This window comes from Ruditapes philippinarum, unplaced genomic scaffold, assembly GCF_026571515.1.
Source record: "Ruditapes philippinarum isolate M1 unplaced genomic scaffold, ASM2657151v2 ctg1007_1_1_1_1, whole genome shotgun sequence".
Classification (NCBI taxonomy): Eukaryota; Metazoa; Mollusca; class Bivalvia; order Venerida; family Veneridae; genus Ruditapes; species Ruditapes philippinarum.
In genome coordinates, this window is record NW_026855886.1 from 139876 (window position 1) to 167730 (window position 27855).

The 27855-nt window shown below is 29.8% G+C and overlaps 1 protein-coding gene across 1 annotated transcript in view; it reads left to right on the forward strand.

Moving 5' to 3' along the window:
• The window catches only part of LOC132744714 (corticotropin-releasing factor receptor 2-like), a 165278-nt gene that overhangs the window by 76509 nt on the left and 60914 nt on the right, over nucleotides 1–27855 (forward strand). The window contains exon 4 of the mRNA XM_060733488.1: nucleotides 16790–16882. The gene's annotated coding sequence lies outside the window, so the exon portion shown is untranslated. The remainder of the gene's footprint in view (nucleotides 1–16789; nucleotides 16883–27855) is intronic.

Here is a 27855-nt window from a genome sequence, read left to right on the forward strand (position 1 = left end):
GTTTGTATAAAATTGATTTATGTTGAATCAAATTAAAATGGAATTATTTCAGAGATATTTAGATATACAGAAGATTTTCATGATATATTGACTTTTTTCTAATGGACATCTTACGATGATACTATTAATGTTGACATTTGTAGTAATATATTCAATTGTGGTAATAATGTTGATCATATTGATAATGGCCTATGACGATTATGTATAGAAGAGATGATGATGGCACCAACAATCATGATGAAGTAAATAATGAATGACTCACATTTGATTAATATCTATTCCTCAAAAGTGCCAAATCTACACAGAACAGTTGTAAAGTTTGAAACATTAAGAACGTTTATAATATTCGGGAAATACAATTCATTTTTGCTATAATCATGCAAATATATTTTTGTGTTAAGAGGTTCTTTTTTAGGATGAACCTTTGCATTAGTAATGATTATCAAGACTATGAATAAATTGGTTGTAAGATTGATGCACAAGAAAAGCAATACTTATATATAAATAAAATGTTAAAATGTAATAATAACGACAACGTAGGGTAGTGGTAAGTAAACTTTTGAGGACAAATTATATAATGTATCAAGGCTGTAAAATCCGCAATATCATAGAAATGATAAGATAAATACATCCACTATTTAACTTCTTTTAAATTAGAATTACTACATAACAAGAGAATTACAATTTATTATTACATAACACAATGTACAATAAAAATACACTTGTTGTACGAAAACATTAATGTGTTTCAATACGGAACACTTTACACACTTTGAAATGATTTTGAAATATCTTGTTTCAATAAATGAATATTATCTTTTAATTTAATCGATTCATACCTCATTCAACATTATTACTTCTACTTATGAAATAAGATGTTAAAAATCAGAAGAAACTATTATTTGTACATTTGAATTAGTGAGATGAATAATGTAAGCGTAACGAATCTGAACGTTATATCGCTAAAATAAATGAAATTTTCTAAACGTGCTAATTTAAATATATGCCTTTCCTTTCTGACGTAAATCCGTCTTAATCAAGTCAACGAAATACGCAGATAAATAAATTATGCTTCATGACGTCATCCAATTTTCCAATTTATACCTCAAAGTTATTATTTTGATTGACAAACAAAAAACATTGTTCGTAACGAAGAACGTTAATTCAAGGGAGTACAAATGTGTACGCACACAATCTTCTTAAAACAAGAACATTTTTTTTAGTTACCATAAGCCTTCATTTTGTTTTCATTTGTCATGGTTAATCTTATAGCGTCAAAAGAAAACTGAATTATTCAACAATTAAGAGAGACTACTGAAGTTTTATCTTGATAAACATACTTATAATAGCATATTATATACTTAGCACTAAGCTCATATCGTAGCAAGTGTATTCTCGTGAAAATGAAACGCATGTAGTGCAATATCATCTGGATTACCTTTACTTTGATTGACGTGCTCGCGTGATTTCCCTAATTAGACTAGACTCTTATAACAAGTTCCTGTAAAATAACTACCGTTATTTCAGTAGAATTTGGCGGTAAATTTTCATTCTGTACAATTTGCTGATCAACTACATCTGGTAACCTGTCAAAATAATGTTTATATTTATTCTCATTCTCCTGTCCCGTATAAAGTTTCTGACATAAAAAGATGTTGTTGATCTGTTATGCATACTGATACCATCGCAAAAATGTTATGCTGGTGTAAACAAAAAATTACCCAAATAAACAACGGTGTACCGCTTTTCAGTACGTTATAAAATGCGCATGCTTTTATTTCAATTTGTAACTAAAACTGTTCAAGAATCGAATGAATATGTAAATGAGCCACCTTTTACGTATTTTGTCAAATAATGACGTCGCAATTGAAAACAACCTGTCATGACAAAACTGCCAAAAGGAAGGCGAGAAGCGGAATCGTATGTTATTAAAAAAATCAAACAACATTAATCGACACTTACCGGTTCATCAGGGTCCTGATATTTTATTTTGTCCTTGTTATAGCACTCTAGCACAGATTCCTAACATACACAGTTCAAAACAATGCAAATGGATCGAATATCTCGAACTTCAGACAGAAAAACAGACAGTCAAATACAGATGTACATGTAAAGTGGGGAAATTTCAGGAAATGTCACTTTTTGAATATCTATAAAATGACATTACTGCAACAAAGTTGAAGGATGAAGTTTAACAGCATAATAGTCAGTGTTATTGAGGTGTACATATCAGGAATGCTTTGTTTGTAAAGAGAGGGTTCGCAATTTAATAAACCTTCCTGATTCATAAGTTGTTCTTGTAAATAAATTCAAATGTGTGTAATATTGTTGTTATGTTAAGTTAGTGCATTTTAAAGAGTAATATATTTTTTGTCAAAGTATAAGTTGTAAACTAAATCACTTTCATTATAAACACTTTTATTTGACATTTTCTTCAGATTTTAAGAAATATTCTTTCTTGGGAATACGTTTAAAGATCATCTTATCTTTTGTCATCGCTAACATATAGTATTGTATCAAATGAAGGCAAATGCCAAGGTTAGTAGTTTTAGCTTTCATAAATGAAACAATGAAGTTTAATAGTACAAGGAAGTAATTGTAAAGATATTTTGTTCACAACATATTTAGGTTTAGTCTATACATAGTACCAAATAACTTTTTTAGTAAAAATTTAGTATAACTAATTTAAACGCCATTTTGGGAAAGTCATTAGAGAAAGGACATTTACCTTCCAGTGTTCATTTCCTGTCTTAGGCGAAACAATAATTGCTTTGTGTTGTTGTAAGGGAAAAACGGTTCAAATAGTACAAAAACATACATTAAAAACCCGGATATAGACCTCTGGAAGCCACATTACTAAAACGACTTTGAGTAAATGACTTTGACTTCAACGTATACCAGTTTCCATTTCCGTCATATAATCATCTCAATATAAGTGTACTAGACTAAGTACATTTTAACTTATACAAAAACTTTGAAATTGACTTGCCTTTTTTTATTTCGAAGAAAAACAACATTTATTGTCTTTAACCATCGTCTGATTTGTTTCTTGATATTTTAAACAGATACAAACTGTTTAACTCTCATTTTTAAAATTTCATTCTGTCGCTAAATGGTTTTACATCAGCAAAATATTTTAAATAGTCTGTAGGAAGTATATCACTGTACAAAATTAAGCATTTTTTAAAATTAATTTGTATTATTACAAAACTAGTTTTGTACCATTTATTTTACATTACCTCATTCTGTTATAATTTTCCAGGCATTTTTCTTAAAGTGATAACGTAAACGTTATTAATGTTTTTCAGATTATTTAATGTATTTTTATTTCATGTCCAATAACGTTACTCACTAGTCTATCAATTAATATGAAAAAGAAGTTAAGATCCAACAAAAGACAAAGGGCAATGCAAATTACAATTCAGGGTGCAAAGAACATCTTTACAATTAAATACAAGTTTGTATTTTGTACCTCTGAGCTTTTTGAAGTGGAAATACACTTGTAAGAACTTTGATGCATTCATTCGTAGTACGTTAATAGCAGTTCAGTTTACTTTAAATGATATCAAATTATCGGAAGCCTGTTTAAAATGCCTTGCACCAGTAAATCCTTTCGAACTACAGTAATGCAGTAATGATATAGTTGAATGTTTTGTGGTCGTTTTATCCCTTCTGCATCCCTTGCTCCGCGGTCGTTAGCAAAATATATTGCAATGATACTCGTAGTTACTTTTTATAAGCTAATTTTATTAGGGGTATGGCTATAAAGTGTGTACTACAAATTGAGGTTATATTAACTTTCAAGGCAAATATATAATTACCGTATAATTGATTATGAGATATCAATTAACATTTAAAAAAAAAACGTTAAAATGAGAAATACACTAGTAGTTGCCCTTTAAATTTTATTGTTGACTTAGTAATCTTATTATATTAAACGATCTTACAAAATAGCCACTGCATATATCATATTAATTTTTAATTCTATAGACGATTCAAATAAAACAATGCTCAACCATTAGGTTATCGGTACTATTTTCTAAAACCATTGAGGTTCGAGTATTTACGCAGATCAAAACTGCTAACATTTAAAAAATATGCTATGTGTAAATAATTGTATTCATAGCAATTAATTGTCTCTTTGTTTCCAGTAATTAAGCATTCAGGAATAGAAAAACAGGAAGTTATTACGGAGTTGCTGATTCTATATTGTCTAAGCCATTTTAAATAACACGAACAAAGATAATAAATTGTTCCTTTTTCCTGTAGCATGTGAATGATAAAAGAAAATATTATGTTATGTCACGAAATACCAGTTTGAGTAGTGGTATAACGATTGTTTCATTATTATAGAAATAGATATTGTGTCTTACAAAATGTTGCAGTTAGTAGTATATTGATATCAAAGTAAGGTTAATAAGAAATTAAAGCAAGTCAGGACATATCTTTTAATATTCACTGGCTATCTATTATTTTGATTCTGAAAAAAAATTACACTTAGAAACTAAAGTGTGGACAAATAATCTAAAATTGTGTACATAAATTTATTGCATGCATAGCAAACCAGTTATACGTTACAGTCATACAAATTCTAAACTGATTGGATTACCTCAATATTTTTGTTATAGGTTATTTTTCTGTTTGTTTGTTTGTTTGTTTGTGTGTTGTTTTTGTTGTTGTTTGTCTTTACTTTGTTTTGTGTGTGAGTTTTGGTTTTAGCTTTGTTATTGGTTCATGAGTATATCATAGCAACCAATGGTAAATGCAATTTTAATTTAATGGTATACAGTAAAGTGTTTTCTTTACATGTTTTGAAACTTATACACTCCTTATCTATTTATTTAGTCATTTACTTTACTATACCTCACAGTCATGCTCATCATTCATTTTCTTGGTCTTCCATGTGCTAATTATATAATCTGATAGATTGATACGCTCTTTTTAACTGTCTAGAACACTTCGTTTCCAACTAGATTTGGCTTTCTGCAAATGCTGCAACAATTAACGATTTTGCAATTCACTTAGATCCTTAAATAGCACTATCTGGTTTATTGTTCTATTGATTGATGTATGGGTATAGTTTGTTAAATTAGACCAGACACTTATAATCCGTTTCAACGAATTACTTGCACTTTATTAATAGTGTTCTTTGTTTTTTATTTCTTCTTCTACAATTTGCTGATTATCATCATCTGGTAAGCTGTCTAAACGTTGTTTACCTTTCGCCGCTTTTAAATACTTTTTCCTACACGAATTCTGGCATTCAAATATAGACAGCATCTCAACAATGAATCTGTGTTGCGTTTAATATATGTAAAACTTCCAAGCATGATTAAATATAAATAAATAGGTTAAACTCCTTCCTCTGAATTAGCAAACAAACTTAGACTTTTGAAATGTTCTTGTTTGTTTTGTCATGATCTAAAACAAAAAAACCAGGGAAAAGTTAAACAAGGCAATACAGCAATACAAGACGCATTCGCCGACATAATCCAGCCACACCGATAAATCACAATTAAGGGTATTGAACCAAATCGGGAGAAGGTCGGATATTTACAAGTTATGTCAAGTAAAAATATGCACGTGCAAAATTCCAGTCATTCAGTTTATTAAAAAAAAATATATAAATTTAACATTGATATGATGACGCTTTCTCTATCTCTAAGAAGGTACAGTATAGATTAAATTATCTTAATAAGTATTAAGAGTAATTAATAAGTAGATCCATATTTTTATAATTATATCATCTGTCATATCCACATGAAATAATAACACGAATCATATTATATATGTTTAAAATTAAAAAAAATAAAAAGAAAAATGTAATTTTTCATAAAGAAATGTGCATGTCATATCTCTCCTACGCAGTTGTGTGCAAATCCTACGCAGTTTCTAAGTGTACCGCTCTTTATGACAGATTTAATTCCTCTTTAACTAACGATTGTGAGATTTGCAAAGAATAAAACGACATGACGACATAAATCTTCATTTAGAATCAATATATATATACTTTGCTCATTAATTCATATTGTATTTTTGTATTTTCATACAAATAGTTACGAATAGTTATTTATATACTTAAAACGGCACACACAAGACTATATCGATAGAAAATAACAATGCATTACCATAATTCAATTGTATAATGATATTGGTTAACAATAATTCTGAAATATTTGGACATTCAGGCGGAAAAGAGATCTAAACAATAACTAGTATTTTTTTCGTATCAAATTCTTTATAATTATTTTGATATAATTTATAAATCAAAATGTGCTTACATGAATAATAACGTACATTTTACGATTTCACGAATATGAATGTTTTATTTCAAAGTTAAGACGACATAATCATGTTGTTATTCTTATAAGTTACAACCGTACAGTCATGTGTATTGATTTCGGCTGTTGTAAATAATTAATGTATACATTTTCACTTTTCATTTTTATCAAAACATTAACCTTTTAAATCAACTTGCAGACGATAAAAATAATTATTTGAAATATATTAAGTAAATACATGTGATCCGACAGGTAAAAGTTGCATACCTTATTCCTATTTCAAATTAATAACATTGGAAATATGAACAAACAAAAAAGATTTAGAACACTAATTGTAATTGACAGAGGAGCTCTTTGAGATGTTACAAGCGTTACATGAGACTTCTGATCAGGGGGTAGAAAACATCATTAGCTGTCTAAAAAGATTAGATCTTTCACAACAAAACGCATGAAAATGAACGGTGTTTGTTTAAAATAAATTTATCTGATAACGATCAGTATGCAAGGTGCATATGTGCGTTACTTCTCTAGTTGATTGCATTGTATGATTATTTGATCTTGATTGATGTGAGGCAAATGCAATGAGGTAAAACGAAAATTGTTACAGAAAGTTAGACCAAAATATTTTCTAATATTTTGATTGCGTTTCCATTTATCTAATCATTTTAATTTATCTCATTACGTTGTTATTTATTTGAATAAATAACAAATATTTTTTTTAAGTTTTTTTCGGCGGCAACATTTTTACAATTTCTAAATTTCAGATTCCCGAATCAATTCATTATATTTGCATTCGATCATCAACATAAATATTATTTACATCGTAAATCTTATATATCCTATAATTTGTGATTCTATTCAGCAAAATTAAGTAAAATATCTTCTGACATTTAATGATTGCAAAACATTTTTTCAACCGTATTTGATTAATCAGCGTAAAAGTAAAGGACGAACCTTTAACAAGACATTGTCACTCCAACTATCTTAGATTCAAGAGAATGTGAACATTCTGTTGCTTCTAGACTGAAGTTGTCAAAAGCTAATGAAATAAAAGCTACATCAGGATAAGTACGTTAATAAAACAATAATAGTTTAAGTTGTTGCCTCTTTTATCACGATGTTATCTCAGAGTGCCATTAAATAGTGAATAAAGTCTAATCACATGCTTTAATGTGGGTGCCAACACCACAATACAATTTATTTTGACATGAGTAAAGATTGCTTTTCGCAACGCTGGGAACAAATTAATGCATTTCCTCACGTCTATTGAAATGAATATAGCGTTTTATGTCTTATCTTGGACAAAAGCATACATCAAACACTTAGGAGTGATGAATTCGGTCAACAACATTCATTATTTTATAAATATTTAAGCAGTCTTTAAAATTTGTTTGGTCATTCCACTGATGTTTTATTTCGAACAGATCAACCGTAATACATGTGAGTAGCTTGAGTAATGGTCTATATTGTTAAAGTAAAATAATTCCAATTTGATACATTGTGTAATAAAATATAATGTTGTTATAGGAGAAGATTACGTAAAGAGTTAACTTTTTTTGCCTTCAAATAAAGTTATTCTCATACAAACTAGTGTTTTTATCGCAAATGTGAATAATTCATTTATCCTGTTTTATTTTGGTCCAGTAAGCAATAAACACCATTCAGCGCTTGAAAGGATGTATATGCTTTTTAAGTCTAACCTTGTGAAAATTTGAGCATTATACACATATGTAATTGTGTCAGCTAGATATTTGTTTTTAATATGTAGAGAAAATGTCCTGATGTTTTTGGGGGGGTTTTCTGTATAAAAGGCCAAGTTTCCTTAGTATCCTCAATTACATTCGGTTCATATCTTCTTTTTCATTTATTTACTGTTTATAATTACATGTATAGTAGAATATTTCCTAGCCCCTCTAAAGCAGCATGACTCCAGATTCATGCTAATTTTTATTTAAAAGTAAAATATTGCAAAATGAAAAAAGAAAGTTATTTACACATTGCAAATGAAACTGAAAGTCCACCTTAATTACCAAAAAGAGGTCAAAATATGCAAACATAGCCCTTACTGCGTTAGTCACACAGTATAAATATGGTTAAATATACTGTTAAATCAGTCATTAATCGAACTATTCACATTAAATGTAAACCGTTTTATAAATCTTGAATCTTTTTACTTTTCTTAAAATCTTAAAACATTTTAGTTCCCCTTTCCTGAAATAGTTTGGCTCATCTGGCGACGTGCAGCTTTAATTTTCTCGGACGGAGTCAGATACGTAGTTCCTATTTTACTTTGCATGATTTGTAAGCTATTGATAGTAAATAAATATATGCTCTACCACCAACGACTTTGGCTAATGGAAGTTTGATTTATACAGTAATGATCTGTCAGTTATCTGACACACTTTAAAGGCAATTTAATTAAATGTACCCTCAAATTGACAGCAGTGTATAGATACGCTTTCGTACATTGTTTTATGATTACAAATTATTTGAAATTACGCAGTTTAGGGAAATTATATTTATTGATTCTCGTACATTTCTATGTAAAATTACCATGAAATAATTGTGGACTTGTTTTGAATATTACTACACCCGCAGTCTAAGATATTTCTTAAAAATCAACACCACTTTGATATTTAATACTTTAGTCCTTTACATGTGTCTTGAGTAGATAGTCTAAATTGGAGTTTCTCTTCACATCGCATACCAAATGTGACAAATATAAGCTGTAAAGTAGGTGCTATCACCCACGGAGTTAATCGTCTTGCAAATTGAGAAGTCGTGTCATACTTCAGCGGTCCTAAGCTTCAATTTGTTTTTTTAACCAGGCATAGAATTGCCTAAAATCATTTATTAATTGCATATAATATCACATTTATATCGGGCCAATTTATTTCTTTTGAAAACTTGATTTAAATGCGTGATTTATAAAAGTATGTCAAGAATATAAATTTGCCAAAGGTCAAATATGTAGTACAAAGAAAACCCCGTTAATTGTTTCTTTCAAAAGAGGTCAAATATGTAGTACAGAGAAAAATCCGATATTTTTTTCTTACAAAAGTATTACAGAATCCTACTATACAATAACCTTCTTACTCTCATATCTAGAAGATTTGTGTTAAAGTAGATTACTGGAAATATCTTCGCCTACAGAGGTGCAAAGAGCACACATGGAAATCACTCAAATTAAAAAATAAGAAGCAATGCGTAATGCAAACTTTAAAATATTTTGAAACAAATGAACCTCAAAGTTTGTTTACTACATACACTATAATTTTATTGCTTTTTGACTTAAAATGACACATTAACTGTTTGTATAACATTTATTGATGTTGTATCAAAAATTAAAGTGTATCAGATATGTTAAGATTGAAAGAATATGTTAAAAAAACAGTGACTTACGTTTTCCTAATGGACAACTTACGATGATACAATTAATGATGCAATTGTACTATAATGTGCAATCTTAGTATTAATGTTGATGATAATGATAATACGTTATGGCGAATTTGTATAGAAGTGTTGATGATGACACCAACAACGATGATGATCATGATGAAATAAATGGTAGTATCAATAAAATAGATTATAAAAATACGTATAGATACTGTTAAAGATTTGCAAACATAGCATTACATTGATTTAAGATACACATGGGTTAAAGTTAGATGATGACCGTGCGCAATGATGAAATAAAATTGCATGTTTTTTCCATACAACCAACTAACCATAATTTAAGATTTGCATCGTAGGCAAAGTTACTGTAATGTTGTTAAAACAAGAAAAAGGTTAGAAAAGAAAATGTGTCTGTCTTAAATTACAATTTAATGGTGATATAATTTCAAAAACATTTTTGCTATTCTACTTCATTATAGAATCATTATTGTTCACAATATTCAGGTAAATATTTTACGATCAACGTATTACAACAAGATATAAACTGCTATGAATTTCGATCAGCTATAAATAGCTTTTATCAAGCATACCCGTACGATTGTAACAACTATTTCGTCAAATTTAATGCTTATATCGTTGGATCCTTTTTTTCAAGAACAAAAATATCTCTTAAAATGATGAATCACAAATTATATAATGTATCAAGTCTGTAAAATCCATAATATCATAAAAATGATAAGATAAGTACATCTATAATTTAACTTCTTTTTATTTCAAAATTACTACATAATACACGAGAATTACATATCATTATATAACACAATGTACAATAAAAATACATTTCGTAAGAAAAAAGAAAAACATTCCTGTGTTTCAATACTAAACACTTGCCACAATCTGAAATGGTTTTGAAATATCTTATTACAATAACTGCTTTTAATTCAATCGATTTATAGCTCATTTAACACAATTACTTCTACTTATGAAACAAGATGTTAAAAATCGGAAGAAACTATAAATTTTACATTTGAATTAGTGAAATGAATAATGTAAGCGTAACGAATCTGAACATTATATCACTAAATAAATGGATTTTTTTAACGTGCTAAATATATGCCTTTCCTTTCTGACGTAAATCTGTCTTAATCAAGTCAACGAAATACGCAGATATATAAATTATGCTTCATGACGTCATCCATTTTATACCTCAAAGTTATTATCTTGATTGACAAAAAAAATCGTTACGAAATACGTTAATTCATGAGAGTACAAATGTGTACGTACACAATCTTCTTAAAACAGGAACATTCTTTTTTTAGTTACAATAAGCCTTCATTTCGTTTTCGTTTGTCACGGTTTATCTTATAGCGTCAAAAGAAAACTGAATTATTCATCAATTAAGAGAGACTACTGAAGTTTTATCTTGATAAACATACTGTTAATAATAGAATATGATATACTTCCAAGCACTAAGCTCATATCGTAGCAAGTGTATTCTCGTGAAAATGAAACGCATGTAGTGCAATATCATGTGGATTACCTTTACTTTGATTGACGTGCTCGCGTGATTTCTCTAATTAGACTAGACTCTTATAACAAGTTCCAATGTTTTTATGGTGGTGTAAACGGAAACAAAATATGAACGGTGTTCCGCTTTTCAGTACGTTACACAATGCGAATGTTTTTATTTTAATTTGTAACTAAACATGTTCAAAAATCGAATGAGTATATAAATGGCACACCTTATACGTATTTTGTCAAATAATGACGTCGCAATTGAAAACAGCCTGCAACGTGACAAAAATCTACTTATCACTCAAAAACTGTCAAAAAGAAGGCGAGAAGCGGATTCGGGGTTCCTTGTTGAACTTGCTGTAACTTACACATGTATGTTATTACAAAATAAAACAACATTGTCGATTCATCGGGGTCCTGATATTTTATTTTGTCTGCTTTTCATAACACCAAGAGACCTTGTTATAGCACATATTCCTGACATACACAGTTCTAAACATGTAAATCGATCAAACGTCTCGGACTTCAGACAGAAAAACAAACAGGCAATGTAATGTGGGCGACATCTCCCGAAGTGCCACTATTTGAATATCTTCAAAACGACATTATTGACACAAAATTGCAGGATGAAATTTCAGCATTGGGGTCAGTGTTATTGAGGTGTACATATCAGGAATGCTGTGTTTGTACAGCAAGGGCTCACAGTTTGATTAGCTTTGAATAAATTGACAGCTTTATTCTGTAATGTGGCTTACATGATTTAAAAGTTCGTTTCGTTAATAAATTCAAATGTTTGTAATATTGTTTTATTATATGTGTGCATTTTAAAGAGTATACTTCCTTTCTTTCAAAGTGAAGTTTTAAATTAGTTAAACCACTTTTATTGCGATCACTTTTATTTGACATTTACTTGGGAATACCTTTAAATACCATCGTATCATCTTTTTGTCATCTCTTACATATATAATAGTATCAAATGTATCTGCAATTAAAAGGCAAATGCCAAAAGCAACTACTTTTGTTAGTAGTTTTAGCTTTCAAAAATGAAACCATGAGGTTTCCCAGTACAAGGAAGTAATTTTAATATATTTAGATTTAGTATATACAATTCTGATTTTTTAGTAATAATTTAGTATAACGAATTGTTAAAGAAATAAGAGAAATGGCATTTGCCATTCGTTCTCTTTTGCCTGTCTTAAATAAACAATAATTATCTTTTCTTGTTGTAAGCGAGAAACAGTTAAGAAATATAATATTATATTGAAAAAGCAATGTACACCTCTGAATGCCACATTACTAAAACGATTTGGGGCAAATGAAGTATATGAGGTTCCTTTCAATTCACATACTCATCGCAGTATTAGTGTTCAAGACTAAGTACAATTTAACATATACAGCTACTTAGAAATTGACTAACAATTTTTTTCCGAAAGAAAAGCAACATTTATTTTCTTTAACCAAATTCTGACCTATTAGCATATGCAAAATGTTTAATACTCATTTTTAACTTCATGCTGACACTAAATATTTTTTTGGACCTTTTTCCCGAATTGAGAACGTAAACGTTGTTAATGTTTTTCTTATTATTTAAAGTATTTTTATTTCATATCCAATTAATTACTCACTAGTCTAAGAATAAATATGTAAAATGAAGTTTGAATACAATTAAAGACAAACGGAAATGCAAATTGCAGTTCAGAGTGCAAAGAACTTCTTAACAATTATTTAAAAGTTTTCATTTTGCGTCTCTGAGTTTTATGAAGATGAACTACACTTGGAAGAACTTTGATGCATGTATTTGTAGAACTGTTGAATGCAGTTTAGTTCACTAAAATGATATTAAATTATAGAATCTCTGTTTAAAATACCTTACATCAGTAAATCCTTTAGAACTGCAATAATGCAGCAATGATATATTTGTTTGTTTTGTAGTCGTTGTATTCCTTCTGCATTCCTTGGTCGCAATCATTAGCAAAATCGATAGAAAATATTTTAAAAAGTTAATTTTAAAAAGCTTATTTTATTGTGGGTAGGGATGGACTGCAAATGGACAGCATATTAACATACAAAGTAAAATATATGATTACCGTATATTTTGTTATGGGATATCAATTAACATTAAAAAGAAAACGTTTAAATGAGAAGTTCTCTAGAACTTGGCCTTAAAAAATTTATTGTTGACTTACTTAAAGTAATAACAAGAGCTGTCGGTAGGACAGCAACGCTCGACTATTCTAGTGCTTGATAGTAAAAAATAATGCTTGATAGAGTTACCTACTCCTGTTTACAGGTTGGTGTCATGATGGTGAACAAGTATGCAAAGTTTCAAAGCCATATGTCAATGGACTTTGAAAATATTTGAACTATTACAAAAACTTTAACGTAAATTCTAAGTCGAAAAAGGGGCATAATTCTGTCAAAATGCTTGATACAGTTACTTCCTCCTGTCTACAGGTGGGGGTCATGATGGTGAACAAGCGGCAAAGTTTCAAAGCCATATGTCAATGGACTTTGAAAATATTTGAACTATTACAAAAACTTTAACATAAATTCTAAGTTGAAAAAGGGGCATAATTCTGTCAAAATGCTTAATAGAGTTACCTCCTCCTGTCTACAGGTTGGGGTCATGATGGTGAACAAGTGTGCAAAGATTCAAAGCCATATGTCAATGGACTTTGAAAATATTTGAACTATTACAAAAACTTTAACATAAATGGTTACGCCGACGCCGACGCCGACGCCAACGCTCGGGTGACTACAATAGCTCTACTTATTCTTATCGAATAGTCAAGCTAAAAATTATATTGAAAGATCTTGCATATATAATGTTTTTTTATTTCTAAAGACGATTCACTCAGCCATTAAGTTATCGGTACTCTTTTTTAAAACCACTGAGGTTCAAATATTTACGCAGATCAAAACTGCTACATGTAACATGACACTGATTATAACATATGCTATGTGTAAATAATTGTATTCATAGCAATTAATTGTCTCTTTGTTCTCAGTAATTAAGCGTTCAGGAATAGAAAAACAGGAAGTAATTACGGAGTTGCGTTAACTTTGATTCTATATTGTCTTAGCTATTTAAATAACACGAGCAAAGATAATAAATTGTTGCTTTTTCCTGTAGCATGTGAATGATATAAAAATATATTATGTTATGTCACGAAATACCAATTTGATTAGTGATAGAAATATGTTTTCGTTATTATAGAAATAGTAATTGTTTCGTGCACAAAGATGCATGTAGTAATATATTGATATCAAAGTAAGGCATATAAGAAGTTTAATCCACTAATGACGAAGCATTAAATCATAAAAATTAAATTTCTTACATCAACCTGTTATGCAAAAGATAATTAATGCACACTGAATTAAATTGGACATCGTATTTTTATGCTAGTCATAGCCTTATTAATTTTTGACCATTTTATCTCATTTTTTATAATTATTCTGAAATCACGGAGTAAGCAAATAATCCGAAATTTTGTAAGCAAGATATAGGACTATATCAATACCAAATGGAACATTTATGTCGACGAATTATTTCCAGTCCGCCATGTGAAAAAATACATTTAAGTAGAGTCACTTGAATGTCTTCATTGCTACGCATAGAACCTAAGATCATGTTTTAACAACTTGTTTACGTGTTACAAGTGGAACCTATTTGAATCAACTTTTTACCCCACTAAAAATAACTACCTACCTTTCATCAACCTACTAACCGGTTAGGCACTTAAGATCTTAATTATATTTCATTTAATATTTCTTCAGTTATTGAATTTACAGATAGTTGGAACTGGTTAAAAATGTGTTTAACACCCCTAATATCAATAATATCATTTAATGTAACAACATTTATTTTGGGAAATAAGCACTTATTATTTTGTAACGTCTTTTTTACATATAAAAATGTGTGTTTTTTTACATATTAACCTTTTTATCGTTTATATGTTGAAAAAAAGATGTGTTTCGAAATTGAAAAAAATGTTCTTGAGACTGGTGCAAGATAAGCTTAACATAAATTGCAGTGATTTTTTTTCCAAACATCTTTTAGAGAAATTAAAATCTGATATCATCATAAATCCAATAAAAGTCAAGACATATGCTTTGTTTATGAATATTTTATCAGAGACATGATTCATGAATACAAAAAACAAAAAACAAACAATCATAATAATGCAAAGTCAAGGACATTTGTACTTATACAATAATTTTTAATCATTTTCGCGACAGAAGCAAACATAATTATCCCTTTCTCAGAACAATCCCTATTTTTGTTAACTTATATTATAAAATGTTTTATTTCTTACAATCCTATTAACGAAAGTCACAAATGGACTTCTTTTCAGTATTTTTTTTATAATTCATTTGCAAAAAATGATAAATTCATTGCGGAAGACAAGCTTATTCAAGAAGATAATATCATATAATTTTAAGTGCATCGATCTCGATGTTGCATGTTAAAGAAAAATACCAGAAACGACACAGCTTTACTGACAGTTGAAAGCGCAGAGGAAATTGATTAAAAGGTTTCATTAGCATCGACTAGCAGTTAATTATAGTTTTTGTTTTGTTTTGTTGTTTTTTTTGGTCTAAAACACCCAACGCAATTTTAAATACGAATGCTTGGATTGATTGAAATCGAACCATCACTGTGAAAAAATGCATGACGCTCTTCATATAATTGTGCTTTTAAGTTAAGAATAATGATCCTATAGTTACATTACTTATGTATATAAAACTAGAATCCAACGGAATCCCTAAAGAACGCCAAAAACAACAACATTGAAAATTTCGTAGGTCCGGCTTGATTGAGTCTGGACGGTACTGGAAAGTGCAAGCTACAGTCCAGTGAATCCACGCCCCCTAGCTCCGGCTTAAGTAGAATTCAATATTTAAACATGAAAAAATATTGAAATTCTGAATTCAGAAAAAGATTTCGCAGTATTTAGTATATGAGTAAGCATTACGATTTATCTTGTATAATATTGCGTCTTTTACAAATATTTTTATAGTATTGAATATTAAACGGTTGATTGAGACAGATACTAAATGTCTAAAAGTAGCGGCATGGTCGATAGGTTAACGCGTCGGACTAGTTATCTTAGGCGTGTGGGTTCAAACACCGTCAATGGCAAAATGTTTACTCCTTGTGCAATAAAGGTTTAATCATTGCTCAGTACTAGTTGGTTCCAGAAACGGATTCAAGAGTGTGTTTATAACCTTATAACTTCCTATAAAATCGAGTTATAAACAAATAAATTCGGTATGAACTATCTATCTGGAATTTGTTGTACATCTTACTTACGCATACAGACAAAAACCGCGCACATTTATTAAAGGGAGATAATCCAACAAATGTCGCTGATACAATTTATCAAATGTTCTTTTCATTTAGTTGCTAAAGCGTTTAACTGTACTTTCGTTGAAATCAATTAGCATTTCATTTATACATTGTCACCTAATTCAAAACACATAATGCAATTAAATGAAGATGTTGTTGTTTTAAAATGTTTTATGAAATGTTTTAGTTTAAAGAAAGTCAATTGCATGTTTAAATTATTATGATCAATATCTTGTTTTATTTTTAGGGGAACCACAGACATCATCAACCGTATACAGGCACAACTTGAATAAAATGCAACACTGACATAATCGTTCACAGTTTCAGACAACTGCAAGAGGTAATTTGTACTGTGTTGCTATGTGTTTTAACAAATATTTTAATTTATTTAGTCTAACTTTATTCTGTGTGTAGAATTTCTGAGCAAGATTGCTTTTGACCAACGAATTTATTCAAAAACGTGTACGTTTTAAAATTTGTTTATACCAAGCCGATTTGTAAATTATTACCCGTGTCCAATATTATGTTCGAATAAGGCTTCAAAAGAAAGAAGTGATGACTGTCAAAACCTTCGTGAAAATCAGTGATATACAATAGTAAAGCACTTTGGCATTAATTTGTACAGGAAGCTAAATAAATGATACTTACTGATCCTATGCTGGGTGTCTACAAATCTATCCGACGAACAATTCGGCTAATCATTTCTTCCTTGCGTTTGTCATATTTACTTGAAAGTTTCTAAATGTACTTATAAAACAGGTCGAGGCCATTTAAAATGGTTTTGTGTAATTTCAGCGTAGATCCGTTCTTAAGTGTCATTGGTTGAAACAGCTGTTTATAACAGTGTTGACAATGAGACTTACGAACGCTCCTTTTCAATTAAATATAAGCAGCTGTTAGTTCTGTATCAACAGCTGAGTATTTCATTTGCTTGATTCATAAGCGGTTATTTGTGTGATCCAACATTTATATAACGAATTATGTTCGCATAGTGACTTGATGCCTGTATACATGACTTATCATTTACATGAGACGATTTTCGAAATTCGACTTTCCTTATTAATTTATTATGATGATGATGATTATTATCATCATTATTATCACCACCATCATCAACAACATCATGATTATCATCTTAGGATATATTGAAACAATAAGATATATTGTCTCCATTATGAACTACAACAAGTAGTGTGGAAGTCTTTTTAAACTATTTCCATTATATCGTTTTTGTTTTGCTGTGTTCTTATCCCGCTTTAATTTTTTATTTGTACTTTTTGCTAGTTAACTTCGTCAACTTAATCAATACATTGTTTTATAAATGACAGCGAGTGTCCTTCTTAGGGGAAGTGATTAATGTGGATCCGATCGACATAACGTTACGAGCCCTTTGATTAATGGGATTCAGGAAAATCGTAATCTGTATTTAGATGATGCCGAAGAAAATCAAAATGAGGATTCTGCACGGACTAATATCGTGCAGGTTTTATTTTTTCTCGAAGACGTTACATTTTCATTACTCGTCACGCAATTTACATTTTATTTAGATATCAAAACATGAAAATATAAAGTAGGAATTAAAAATTGGGGACAAATTAACTAAAGTGAAAGGAGGAATTCATAGTTTGTTGATATTTTCTGTTGATCAAATTAAGTTCATTTCAACATATTTATATGTAATATTTGTCGAACATGTTTGTCTTCTATGTCTAAGAGATAAATGTTTCAGTCAATACAATGCATAATTTTATGCGTTTTGTGTGCTCTGTTGGTGTGGCTGGGTTGTGTCTGAAGTTTAAAAGTTGATTTCAAAATGTATCAGATGGGTGCAATAGAAGATTTATTAATGTAAAGTAACTATATTTACCTACAACAACCGTCCCAAAATTTGGTTGGATCTTAACATTTGTCATGTTTACTCAATTAAAAAATTAATAATAATGCAGGGTTTGGTGTTTTTGCTTCCGGTCAGTCAGATGATTACAAACAGTTAAGTTCGGGGTTTATTAAGACTGCGCTAGAAACAAATGGTTGACTTTATTACAGTTTTTTGTGTAAATTAATTGAAAACAGTAATACTATCCATTTCTTAATTACACTCGCTACGAAAATAATCTCACGAAATTTTTTTAAGAAAATTTATCTAATTTAAGACATCTCCTTGGGGAGTTCAAAATTATAGTGACAAACATATAATCCCGACAGCCAAACAGTTCTATACTGTTTGTTGATTTCTTTGATACAAGCTAGAAAGTTTTGAAAAGCAAAGAAATGTCTGAATTATCTCCCATAAATCAATTCAACATGTCTTGTAAAATTCCCTTATATGCATTAAACATTAAATTGACGAAATACAAACGAAGGCTTAAATCTTATTTGCTGTCCAACGAGTTTCGGGACCTCCATCTATAACTTTTTATGGTGGCCCACTGTAGGGTTCACTCAATTGTGTTTCCCTTTCAGGAATCCATTTGCCTCTTTGCGTCGAAGTATAATCGAAGTATATGTCCTATCACCGAAACTTCTAACGAACTCTCATCCTTCCGATATTGTTTATAAAATACTAAAGAAAATTGTAAAACAATGATTTAATTACAAAAGATAAATTTTTATGTTCAAAATAAAGTCTAAAAAGTGAAATGGCTATGTCCAGGCAGTAATTTTTAAGGCTGCTAAAGCCTTACAGAACTTTATCGAAATTGTAAGTCGCGGCTCTAATTTTTACAAATGTATGCCAAAATCTAGTATGTACTATTGGTTGCCTACAATCTAAATTCACAATATCTGAACAGATCTACGTAACGCCGTTTTTGTACTTTTGTACTCCAATATTGGACAATAATGTGTTATCTTATGTGTTTTCTCCAATGACAATGAATTAATGTTCAATAGATATGGTAAAGAGCAATTAAATGACAATGTCTGTATTTAATTTGCTTGACCTGTAATAATTAGGAATATTGATAAAAAATGAGAAAACAAAGAACTCAGAGATAGCTGTGTTAATATACCATTACATTGACATCGACATAAACCTAAGTAGTTATCAAACAAAAATTAAATATTGAGATCAGCATGAAACTTGGTATATTTGCTAAGCATAATAAGGTGTAGTTGGTAGACAAGGGGCAATATTTTTGGAGTAGCGCCTTTTTTAACAGACAAGCGTAAATACCACATGACGTGCTTTTGTTGATAAAGCTGTAATTTGTTTTTATATATTTGATCTGCATTTAGAACTGATATCATATAGTCGTTTCAAGATGCCGGAAAGTGACAATTTTGGTTGGAATGAAAGCCTTGTTACCGAACAACCCATAATATTTTAAATAATGTACAGTTGATTATGTTGTTAAATGCAGCATGCACCATTTATAATGTAACAGTAATATTAATAATACCATTTGACATCTTAATGTTAGTCGAGAAGAATATTGTTTTGTTTGAACTTGTACAGTAATTTGGATAAATCGCGATTGAAGCACTTTCAATATAGATAAGAAATCGAAAGCAGTGGCACTTAAAAACAATAATTTTGTTCTGTTATCTTTAAGATTTCCAACAACAACCTCACTAGTGTTAATAATGTTTCTTGTATTATTCAACGCGATTGGCTGATGTATTGACCAAATCAAAATGAGACGTCTATTTCTCAAAAAAAATTGCATATTAGTTTTCTCTCAGAATATACTTGTCTTTATCAAGCAAAACACTTAATCATTTACGAATGATAACATCAAGCATAATATTATTATTTCGTGAATTATTCAATAAATTTATGACAAATGTAGGTCAAAATGATTCAAAGGGTAAACGAAATTCAGAGAGCTTACTAGAATTTCTTGAAGCCAATGACGAAATTCAGTTCAAATTTGCACTTCTGAATTATATCAAGTTAATTTATATTGATTTATCCTTCAACTTGTCAGGACATTGACGTGTTGAGGACGGTGCATGCAGCTCCGTTTGTTTTGTTTTGTTAATAATATCAAGTGAGCGAATATCTAAAATATTGCTTTTCGTCAGTACATTCTTATTTTATTGTAATGGGTTTCAATTGCATGTTTTTTCCAGTTGATGGAACACACATGTAATCTAATTGATTGTTACTTTTAAAGTATTTATTTAATGATGTTACCATTAAGTTAAGTGAACAATATCACAAATTAAAGTGTCTATATTTAAAACTCTCACATGCAAATTTCATTTTATTTATAAATAATAGTATATAAAAAATGTCGTTAGACTTGAATAAGTAACTTGCATCATATAAAAATCTCATGTTCCTGAAAATTCATATACATGTATCATTTTCAGATAAATTGTACAAGATTCATAACACGAGTAAAGCATTGCTTATTTTTGAAAAGGCCGATGCAAATCGTAAGAATTTTACTCTTTTTAACAATTCAAAGTTACATTCCTAGGAATGTTTAATAGTTGTACACACATCAAACGATATAAAGGCAAGTATTCCTTTAAAATGTCACTGATTGCATTAAATGAAATATGTCATTAATCGTGCTTTCGGTAGTAAGTTCTGTCTTAGATTCCTAATTGCACATTTAATCTAAAAATACAGGAAGTCATTACAGAATAGCTTTTTAACTATTTCAGATATTATCTTAAACAGTTGCATAGCACGAAAAAAACTAATACATTCCTGCTATTTACTGTGTGATTTTAAGTTTAATATTTCCGGGATCGTCAATTGACTGCTGTTCTTTGCACAAGACTTCGATGAGATGTGCTATTAATCGGTTCTTCTCTACCGATGGCTTCATGTTAAACATGTATGAACAGTTATGATGCTTGAGAAAAAAGTTCTGTCTCCTCCAATCATCAAATTGTTTCAGATATTAATAATAAGACTTAAATTTTTAATGTCAGTTCCCCTTGTCTTTGGTCCATAATTTTAGTCATTGCAAATAGCTTCGAAATTTATAAATAAGTCCTGAATTATGTATGTCTGCTGCGCTTATCGTTGAATTTTTAGAATTCTACCATAATATTGCCTTTACTGTTTACAAATTATATGGCACTTCACATCTTACCAATTTTCTAATTAAATTATTCTTTAACAATTAAGTAAGAAGGATGGTATGAACCTGTGCAAAATTTGATTATCTGTTTTAAATCTTGTTTAACTGAAAATATGTATTTATAACTTGGCAGTGATTTCATTTAATTTACATCTAATTATCAATTAAAGTGACATTAAGATACAAAATGAGGATTTTTTAGATTGCAGCGAAAGAAACATTATACCAGGTTTATTATTATCTGCATTTTCGACAGTTTTCAAACGTTTATTTAATTGATAATTTGATTTTACAGAGTCACATGAAACAAATATTACTAAATCAAGGTGACATATTTCTTATTTTGGTTTGTTGTCAAGTCATTTTTACAGACTCTAGCTCATTTTACCTGAAAGCATGATGTTGACATAAATAGTTTGTTGGCTATCCCGCGCAGAGACTTGTTCCTTTTGGCATATATGCCTGCGTAAACAACCTAGAACAAGGGCAGATTGCTGAAGTTGCCAATCTCAGTCTCGAAGCTTTTGTGTAAATTAATGGAAACAGTAATAATATCCATTTATCAATTACGCTTACATTAGCGATAAGAGATACGAAAATAACCTCACTACATTTAAAACTATCTTGTTATTAAAAGATGAGTCTTATTGCAGATAGTATTTCCAGTAATTCCAAATCTAATTAAAGTGACAGATAAATAATACAAGCAGGCACACAATAATGATGTAAAATTGATGTCTTGAACATTTCAATGTTTTACATGTGTATATAATGCAAAACATGGATATGCATGAATACTGCTTAAAATTTAATGACCTGAACAGAGACGAAGGCTTGACAGGCAATTGACTGTTTCTCGAGATTAATGTCGGAATATCTTTAAAAACTTAAGTATGTTAAACAACATTATCATGACATTACTTGTACTGCTTCGAGAATATCGACCAAATGTAAGTTGATTTATGTAAAGCAATTAATGTGTATGTTCAGGTTAAAAAAAACAACAATTTAAAATATGTGCCTTCTTGCTGCAAGCTGTGACACGGTTTGTACAACAAAAGATAACTTTATATCTAACGATATGATATTCCATGTGTGTTTTGTCTTCCCTTTATTTGTCACATATTAAAGTAATTAAGAAATGAATGATTTTCAAGTATCGCTTAAAAACAGTGGCACGAAAAGCTAGTTGCAAATTGTAAAAAAAGTTTTGACGATTTATTGATTTCAATCATAAGTAACTGGAAGTGTCCTTTCTTTCTTTTGTGGTTCATCGAAACCAAAACGCATGTAATCAAGAGTTACTGTTTTATTTAACAATTTATTTCCTTTGTGGTGTCACCTTTAAGTGTATCAAGCTATATCTCTGCTGAAAATAATATTTTTTGAATTTTGAAAAATGATACTTCCAAATGCATGTATGAATAAATTTGAAGTAAATTGCCTTTAAAATGGTGAATACACGAAATCATTGCCTATTGATAAAACCCTACTTAAAATAGCAGATAATTATTTTGTTCCGGTACATGTTTTTCTATTTAAATAACGTAGAATATTCATGTGTTAAAATAACAGGGACATGCTTTGTTACAACTCTTTCGAATATGGACCATGATATTAGCAGACTAATATCAGTTTACTGTTGATGAATTTTATAAAAAATATTGCATATGATATAGCGCTATACTCTTTACAGATCTGAACTATAATTTTACTGGAAATGGTTTCTTGTTTCGTGGTTACTCGTTATCAAAATCAGAATAGCGTTTTTATTAAACAATGCATTTCCTTTTCTTTTTGGCTTCATGCATTCTACAGCATATTATGTTTAATTGTTAATATGGAAATGAACAATTAAAATGACACGTGTGTTCCTATTGATTGACCTAAAATAATAAAGAATATTGATAAAACAATGGGGAAAAGGGTACTTAAAGATAGCTCTGCTGTAATTATTTATCTGAATCATCTTTGCTTTGGAAAAGTGAATCAAAAAGAAAAGCTATCTCATGTCTAATGAAAATTAAAACATTCACTTGGATTACAAAAACAAATGTCTATAGATATATTACTATATGGAATTCTATGGAAACGTTGTTTAACATGGTTATGAAGAAAAGCGATGAAATCAAATTATTTCCAAGTTACAAGTTGCAAAGATTAAATCAGTTATAAGCCACGTAATGAATGCTGTTATAACCATACGCACGTAATATTCATATAAAAAGAAAGCTATGGACAAGTTCATTTTTCTACGTACTTACTCAAGCATGTCAAGAATAAATACATCCACTAAAATTAAAAATCCTTTGAAAGACTAAGATTCGTTATATACAGATTACGTAGTAGCGAAGTTATTGAAGAAAAAAACAACATAAATTACAAATGATTTTGTTTTGGAAGCAGTGGTCTTTAATCTTAAATATTCCCAATCCTTTGACGAAAAGCTGCAACTAATTTTGTATCATTGTTTTAGTTTTTTTTCTCATTAAAATGTTAAGATATTTAACTTAAATTTATAGTTAACATTTATATTGAAACGCCATTGGCTATAATTCATTCCATCAGTTACAAAATTAGCTTCACGATGTCACTAGACAGGCTTAATCAGTAGCAAATGGAGACAAGGTAAGTGCAGACCTTACTCACTGCTTTATTTCCGAAATTTCCGAAGGGTTTATTAGTCTGCTAAAAAGCACTTTGCCATTAATTGTCTTAAGTTCTGCTAATTTCCCGTTTGAGGGGGGGGGGGGACATGTAATTTCATGAGGTCTCAATCTGTTGGGTCTAAGATTAAAAGTTGATAACAGACAAACGTTTCTTATAGGAAATGTAGTGTGGAGACAGTAAATTAAAGAATAATGCCATATGGAATCAAAGTGTGTTTTATAAACGATGGGCTTTAAAGATTTATATTAGTTTTTAAATAATTTAAAAAAGCCTAAGCGTTCCTGGCAACTCCTCAGTACAATATCTGATAATAAATAAAATGCTTAGAAAGCTTTAAAGTCGCGTGTCTCCAGATGAGCCAAATTCATTTCATAATTCAAGAAAATCAAATTTGAAACAAATGTACTTAGATTTTAGGAGAATAAATAGGAAAGAAGTTAAAGACGTAAAAGGATTCAGGATTAAAGTAATAATGTACATAATGACTGATTTTGCAGTTTTCGACTGTGATATCCGCGTAGTAAGGGTTTGTTTGCTTGTTTAGAAGTTGTTTTGGTAATTAACTCAGTTTACAATGTAATTAAATTATTATCTAAATTCAACGTTAGCCATGAATCTTTGTATCAAATAACGACACGATATTGCATAATATTTTAAAATAAAGATGAAATATATAAAAAGTATGTCCTGAAATCGGAATTTAATAGTACATTTATAGTTTTACCTTGTAAGCGATCGTAAAGCTATTCATTAACGCGAAATTCCAACGACATGTTGTCAATAACAGTTCAGAAAATTAATTAATTATGTTGATTGAGTTTTACATGTGTCACATTAATGTTTCTTTTAATCAAACACGCTCGTTAACCTGTTTATACAATATCAATGATGTGTATAGTAAGGTCTCGGCTAACATTAAGCGAAATAAATTAACCGAGATTTCAATAACAATGATTAAAACACATGTTGCATTCTAAATTAAGCACTAAATTGCTGTTTCCAAGAAGGAACTCTGCATGATGTTTGTTCTTATCTTAACAAGCTGATCATAAATGAAATCACGGTAAAATACATATATCATATTAATGGGTTTAACAAATACAAAATCAACATTTGCCCCTAACCGCTGTTGGTCGGAATCTTACGGAATGTGAGTGGTACGCCGTGAAACCCAACAAGAAAAAAAGAAAACAAAACAAATGAAACCAAAAAGAAACCGACACAATTGTAACTGAAATAAGATGTTATAAGCCTGTGTATGTGCAAAAAATACAATTCGCATTAACAAAAAGGTAGCCTTTAATGGCAAAATTGAACATCCGTTTGTTCATGACCGGTCGTGAAAATTGTAAAGCTCAAGAAATGGTCTCCTACTTAAAATCAACACATTTCACTGGACTTTTTGCAAGAGATGTATGGGTTGTTTCATTATTGAGTTATTAGAAAAAGAAATTTAAACAATCACTGTAACAATTCTAATTTAACAGCTTCTCAAAGGGTTTACATTATTCCATATGAACGCATTAAATATAGCCCTTTAATGTGTTGTTGATAAACATTCTACTTTACAGCGTTGGTCGTAGTTCTTTGTCGGTCTAATTATGCACTCACGACTCAATCTTCTATTTTTTGATTTGTGGAAATGAGCAATTAAATTGACACTTGTATCTGTATTGATTGACCTAGAATAATTAGAAATATTGATAAAACAATTGTGAAGACAGCGAACCTGTTCATTGCTGTTGCGCTCTGATAACGACATATCATTTCCGATGACAAGAAACCTCTCTTATATCATATTGTGTATTAAAGATTTGTCAAATCAAAAGGTATCCAACCGGAACGAAGCAATTCCTGAAAATGATTTTATAAGTCAGACTATATATTTAATAAGATATAATAATAAAATGAAAATGTAAATACCATCTACAGTAAAATTGATGCTAACCATTTATAGTACAAAAGTGCTATTGTTTTTACAACATCTCTACTGCGTTGGGTTCAAGACTAAGACTTTGATTCAAGACTATAATAAAGGCTTAGTAATTTTGTAACAATCAAGCGTGTCTCCCTCTCCTTGCACTGCCCTTGTGCCCTCAAATGTTTTTGTTCGTTGATTTTCACGTTGGATGCAATACCGATAGAATTGCAAAGGAGTGAAAGATGCTCTCGCAGATTAATCCATTCTTTCTTAAAAAGCACAATCAACACCATTGAAAGCACCCTGCTGTTTTTATTTCCACAATTAATTATACGTTATATCAATACACAGTTTAAGAAATTCATAGAAAAAAATCCATAAAATTGATCAATAATGAATTGCTTCCATAAAATACGTATTTTTAATTCCTTTTTATGTCCATTTTTATATCTTATCTTTTCCTATAAAGCTAATTATTGCCACTACGTATTATTTTCACAACTCAACGTGTTAATGGAGATGATTTCATTATAATTTTTCATGGAATAAGTGTTGATACTGTCGTTACACATAATAAGTAATAAAGAAAGATAAGAATTTATATAAGTCTATAAAAGAAGAAATTACAGATAATGATTGTTACACTAAAGAGAGATAATGTCTTCAAAAATAGTATGTAAAGAATATTCAGGTTAGACTTTGTATGATACATCCGACATCTCCAAAAAAGAGAAAAAAAAAGATTCGACAAAGAAGATCAAAACTGTAATTTAGAAATGTTACAAACTCGGTTTAATTGAGCCTTCTTTTGGACGATAGTGGTTATTGGAATCTACTGTTCACCCTACTTCCCCCTGGCACCGGCTTCAGATAAGACTTATAGTGTGTAAAACAAATATACAAAAAGTAGCATGCAAGTCTATAAACTTTCGACAGCCAGTTTTTAAACTAAAAATAAAACAATATATATTATCTCTATCTAATAAACATCTTCAGATTTCTGGCCTTATAAACTGTCAAATATATTTATACTTAATTTAAAATACAGCAAAATACTTTTTTTTTAATAATGTTTAACTTGACAGAAACTGTGTACATGCAGAATATTTAAGCATGCAACAAAGGATTATTTAACAAATTAAATCAGTGAAACGTTACAGATATGGTGGACATAGGATATCATCGTAATTTTGTCAAAAACCATGCTAAGAATATTCTGGAAACAGAAGGATCAGATTTCACAGATCATAACCGTGTAAATGGGTTAGTGTTTTGTTTCCTAAATAAAACCTAGCTTATTGTGTGTTTATGGTTTGTAGATATCATCACATGCTTAAAGAATAAAAGAAAAAGAAAACTTCTCAAGTAAGCATACAGTAAAGTACACTTAAACTTAAAAGGTAAGGACAGTTTAGTTATTGTTACTCTTGGTTTATTTTTGTTACAGTTAGATTTAGTTGACAATTTCAGATCATCTCAGTATTTTTGTTCGGGGTAATAAAATAAATAACACATGGGTTTGTGGGTAACAGTAAAAATATCATCCCTCGTAAAAATACTGTTACCCTCGGCTACGCCTCGGGTAACAGTATTTTTCTCGGGATGATATTTTTACTGTTACCCACAAACCCATGTGTTATTTATATAATATAAGTCTATAAGAGACGAAATTACAGATAA